The sequence below is a fragment of the Myripristis murdjan genome, chromosome 1 (genome assembly GCF_902150065.1).
Source record: "Myripristis murdjan chromosome 1, fMyrMur1.1, whole genome shotgun sequence".
Lineage (NCBI taxonomy): Eukaryota > Metazoa > Chordata > Actinopteri > Holocentriformes > Holocentridae > Myripristis > Myripristis murdjan.
In genome coordinates, this window is record NC_043980.1 from 28,208,522 (window position 1) to 28,214,521 (window position 6,000).

Genomic DNA, 6,000 nt, shown 5'->3' on the forward strand with positions numbered 1-6,000 from the left:
GTTATTTTAAAAATGACAGGAAATATTGATTTTTTAAATTTCTAATAGTCTGACAACCAGTTATTTTTATGCGATATGTCTCCTCATCAATTTGCTTATGTGGCTGTCTGCTCCAAACTTAGTGTAAAAACTTGGTTCCATCAGTAAATTACAAACTAGCTAATCACACAACTCCCTGGTCTGAAAAGAGAGCATGATTTAACTGGAAGAGTGCACACGGTAGAGTGCCGAAGTCCACCAGGCATGTCTAGGGGCATGTGGGTGGTGAACAGGAACTGCAGGGCAGGCTGTGTGTCCATTGAGTGTGCATGAGTAGTGGAATGAAGGGGAGACAATATGCAGAATGTCTTATCACACCACCGTTACTGATAAGTTAACCAATATAGGCATTTCAGCAGCTGGCTGACATTACTGAACGTTTTCAACTGACCCCAATACTATAATTAGCTTGTTTGACTGAATACAAGGCACAGTTGTTTACCTTGGCATGCAGATCTGGACAGGAACAATTCCAAAAGACCAGTGATGTAAAATGTCAGTTTCAAAGTGAAAATGCCAACAAAAGAATCTACCAACTAATGTGCCCTGGCACTTAGATTAACTTTTGAATCTCTGGCAAGAAGACATGATTGTAACAGTTGAATTTGTGGTAACAAGACATAATTGATTGTTCCCACTGGACAGAAATGAAAACAGACACACAGAACCAAGCCCAGCCAAAATTCAAAGCATGAGAGGTCCTTGATCTTATGGCCATAACTGTGCAGAGTAAATATAGTAGGCTGATAGGCTCAGTAGTATGGCAGATTAGTTGTGTACAGATGCAGACAGACAGACAGACAGACAGACGCATACACACACAAACAGATACACATGACTAAAATGAGAGTAATTCAAGTAATTTCTCCAGTGATGACTTTATTGTGCTCGTTTTCTCATTATGCTCTTTTACTGCTTCCTTCCATATATGTGTCTACATTTAACAGGCATTTTCTCTGTGTTGAAACTTTTCTTTTACATTTGCTGTTCTTGTCTGTTCCATGTTGGGATTGTCTGCTGCAATATTGTATATCTTGTGTATAATGGATATTGCGATCCAGAAGCAGCAGCGAAGGGCTCTTTAATTATTGCAGAGCTCATCCTCAGTAGATGTAAATTATTATCATTATCTTCACAAAGGTTCTGCTGTCCAAATCTGCAACTGCAGCTTAGTAGATAATAACTGCTGTGGAGTCAAACTCAAATGCATATGGACCTTGGATCCATAAATCAATTCCAATTTCATCATTCAGAGAGCACAAAAAACTGCAAGGTCAGTTTTAAGAATGTCTGTGTAAATAAGAGAAAATCGAACCAAGTGGAATAATGGATAACTTGCAAGACTTTAGAGAGTTACTTTTTGGCTTTGTAGACTTTGTAGAGCAAGTACTCTTCACCAAGTTGCGGTAAGGCGTTATTTTCTCTTGTTCACTCTGCCCCTTCTCTGTCCTCCACATTCTCATTTACTTCCTGCTCCCCGTCTAAATATTGGCATTTTGTACCTCCCTCTTCCCAGCCTCTTCTGTTGAACATCTAACCCATAAAAACCTGGCTAGAAGGCTCGAAAATACACTCAGTCATGATTCGCTCAGAGATCGCCTGTTGTTGCTTGCCCAGGGCTTTTTTCAAACTTCATTATGCTCATACATTCACACAGAAGGTAAAGCAAAAGATATTGTATTACAAATATTAATTCAAAATAGACATATGCGTTCAGCAAATTAAAATGTATAGCTTTGTTATGACAGCAAAACACTAATCAAGCAAATATAGAGATATCAGTTAGTTAGAATTTGCTCTATAAAGCACAATAGCATGTTTTTTATGTCACTGCAATCAGCTGGCAGTGTACAGTGCACATTTGGAATTCACTGTCCAGCTCCATAAGACTTCACAACCAAAGCAGTGGATCTAATTCTGTAGTTGAACCCCACTAAAGACACAATCAAATTTCCATACAGAGATATTAAAACCCTTTCATGCATGAACTATGAAAGCATGAGTCCAGATTTTTTTTTCTTATGTGTTTTTACACTTATTAGGGCATGAAAACTTGTGAGTCTCCATACTTCTTTCAGGATGCAGGACTGGTATTACCATGTCATTCTACTAGTATTAATATGTTTTCAGCAACAAGAACTGACAGTCTCTGCATTAACCTCAATGGAAGGGAGCAGCAGAGAGCACTCTAACAGCTGATATGCAATTCCGCCATAGAAACCATTGCATTTAGGAGAAAATGACTTTTAAACTGTCTTTTTATCTGTCCACTGTAGTGACCACTATGTGTGAAAGGGTTAAATATACAACCAGTTTCACTGGAGCAATGCCTACAGAGACATTATAGTGACTATTTCTGATTGAAATGTTGAAAAACATTCACTCTCTGATATGGTCATCTCTCATTTTCATGTGTTAGGCCTCAGATGTTATACCATCACAATGATTATGTGATTTACAGTTTAATACCAATGCGCCCTGTATGGCACAATGGGAACTGCTGTATTTATGGCATTATAACTCTGCGATCTGTGAGATTCTCTGTGTATAATATTTAGTTGAATGATCTTAAAGGTCTTCATAAAACTATTCTTATTGGATATCATCAATATATGAAGTAGGAAAAAGCAGCATTTGACAATGCTGGAGGGGTGCAGGTAGCAACTACAATAAAAGAATGACTTCATGCCTTCCTCCCCTCTTGCCTAGATCTAAGTGAACAACTGACAATGAACATTTAAAATTCATACAAAACACTGCCCAGCCAAACCATTTTAACAACTCTAAGAATAACAAACAAAGGAAGTAAGACATGAAGGCCTGGTACAAGACCTGGAATCCACAATTCACATGCATTTTCTTTTTCTCCTCCAAAAACAACTTTTGCACTTTATTACCTCCACCAAGTTGGCAGAGGCTGTCTATGTCTGTCTGTAAACAAGTTCTATACACACATACATGAAATTTTGTAGAAAGGTTTCATGCCAATTGGCCAAAAGATACAAGAAGGACAAACATAAATGTGGCTAACCATGTTGCAATTCACCTGATTCACCATGGTGATGTCTGGTTAACTGCAGGGGATTAAACATGGAAGTGCCAAAGACTTCAGTGTTAACACTCCGCTATAAAAATATTGTTTCAGCAGTGTTGAATGAAATGACATGCAAGTCACACTCTAGGAATCTCGAAGCCCTTTTTAAAAGACTTGAAACGTACTTAATCACCATAGTTTTCATGATAGAAAATGAATGAATGGAGGCGAACTGATGCTCTGCTGAGCGCACCATCCATTTCACATCCATCTGGTGGCTGCATGTGTAACACAACCAGTGTGTGTGGTTCAGCTGAATTTAATGTGTGCATATCAGCTAACAGAACAGATATGTATCGCACTACTGAGGGAAGGCAAACACAGATCTCCCCCTAAGCAGAGGTCTAAGCTCTACTAAGCACATTTTGTAGTTCATTTATTTATTCATTTATTTATTTACCCACAGGTGTTTAGGGAGGCTCTTTGCCCTTAGAGAAGACAGTAATCAATGAAATATTCTGTTATGGAAACACACTGTACTCTTGGGTTGCTGCCTTTCCTGTGAAGGCTGGCCAGGCAAGAGTCATAACCTCAAAAGTGAACAGTCCATTCTCATTATAAACAAATGCCATTAGGGCATTTTGGGTGGGGTCTAACACCAAGTGTTTTAGCTGGCATTTTTGGACTCCAGTTCTTCCTCCCACACAGTGGACGGTAATTCAGTAGTTTTTTTGAAGGAAGTCTCCAGTCACTCTTTAACATTCAACCTGCAGTAAGCGATGTCTGAGCACTAGAGGGTGTTGAGAGCTCAAATTCCATTCGTAAACAAAGCAAGTCAGTCCTGCCTCCAGATTCACGGTAGATTGCATGTACAAAACTGAAACTTAAGGCGAGAAATGCATTTTTGGGATGGAAATGAGGAACACATTTCACTTACACAAGGCTTTTGTTGGATTACTTGGATTATTTTAATCTCTGACCTCCAATTTAAAAATGTGGTGAAGCTACAGACTTTCAGCTACAAGGTAAGATGCTTTGAATTAACCTTTTCTGTCGCTGCAGTGGTCGTCACAGTAACTGAGGCACTCGCGCATCTGATCTGATGATAGGTTTATCTGCAGAATATGCTATTTCAGAGACATTTCAGCTGAAGTTGAAGCAGTGAAGGGGTAACAAGGAGGGCAGAGGAGGAGCTTATTCGGGCTGATACAGATATTTAGAAAACTAAAACAGGAAACAACAACATGGTGGCTGTAAATTATATGGTGGCAAGAGGACCCACAAAGATTACTCTCACGTTGCAAGGGGTCACTCTACTATAAAAATGCATGTAGTATTGCTTAATGTAGCTCTAAGTTGTACTATGTGTTCAGTGTGCTTGGGGTTGTTTCTTGAACTCTCTACATTAGCAGGTTTCTTCTCCTAGAATTTCGTCCAGCGGTGCGATCACTAACTCCCATTATGGAGGGAGGCTGTCATAATGAAAACAGTGTAAATGTTTTAACAAAGCTCAAAAGGAAATGATAGCCTGATAAGATGAGCTTAATTCAATTCTGGCTTGAAATCATTTGTGGCACAGCGAAAGGAAATGTGAATGATGGACAGAAACACGTTACTGCAAATACAAAGCTCATGACTGACAGATTGATTGAAGTGTCATCCATTCAAAAAGTGGTAGGATAATTAAATAGGAAGTCAAACTGTGTACTAAATGCAGCTAACACATACATATCAAAAAGCTTTGAAATGTTCTTTATAGCTTTAGAAATGGCACGCGTTCCATTGTGATTCAAATAAATTCAAATTGAAATAAAAAGGGAGTGATAATATTGCTCCTCACACTATCTGTTATCACTGGAGAACAGCCAACATCTTTGAATATGGATACAATAAGCAGTGAATAACTAGCTTATTTTCTATTTTACAAATGATTTGTTCCGGTGGATTTGTCATTGTGTGTAGCTCCTACATGTTTTAAAGAAGAGGGAAACTTAATTATCTGACAACAATACATTGCAGCCTATGACAGGATCTGTCATAATTGACAATTGACAATGTAAATCCATGCAATGCAAATGACTATTAGTAATACTTTAGTGCCTGAAAAAAACCTTCCAGTGTTCTAACAGTTAAAAGTTAATACATGACAATACATGGCAAAAATGGCCATTTCTTACAATTTAAACATGGCAACATTAACTTAACCTTGGTGGAGAATATGATGCCATAATGCTTGCACAATCATAGTATGCAATTACTGTTTAGTACACTATGTGCTAGAGATGTGCAGGTCGGCTAAGTTCACCTGGATTCACCTGCATTAACAACTCAAACATCTGCAGCTACTTGACATGGTGGTAATTTTGATAAACAAATAATAAACACACCAGCATCTGCATCAACCCACTTGCCTATGTTGCATAATACTGGGAGGGATAAAGTATGGTGAAAAAATGAACAAATTTAACAAATCCTATCTTTCTATATGGTACTTTATATTATTATATTCATCTTTTCAGCCTGCAACCTGCTTGCAATTATTCATAATGTTATTTTGCTGACCCATTACCACCCAAACACACGGTTCACCTGTGGGACCTGCAGGTCACAGGGCAATCCAAGCATCACTACAATGTACACAACTTATTATTGGCATATGCAGTACAAACAGTAAATAAGCTAGTTTAAGGTTGTCGGACTGAAGCACAGTTAATTAGAAAGGGTCATAGTTCATTGGAAAGGGATAAAAATGTGCTTGCATATTGAAAGCAGGTTGCTTGGGTGGAATGCCTAAAGGTTAGAGTGACATCACCTACCTTAACAGGCCTGAACTTTTTTCCATTAGCGTTTATTGGAAAATAATTGAATTTTAGAAAAAAGTTAGAATGTTTCAAAAAGTATGTAGTCCTCTATCTATCTATCTATCT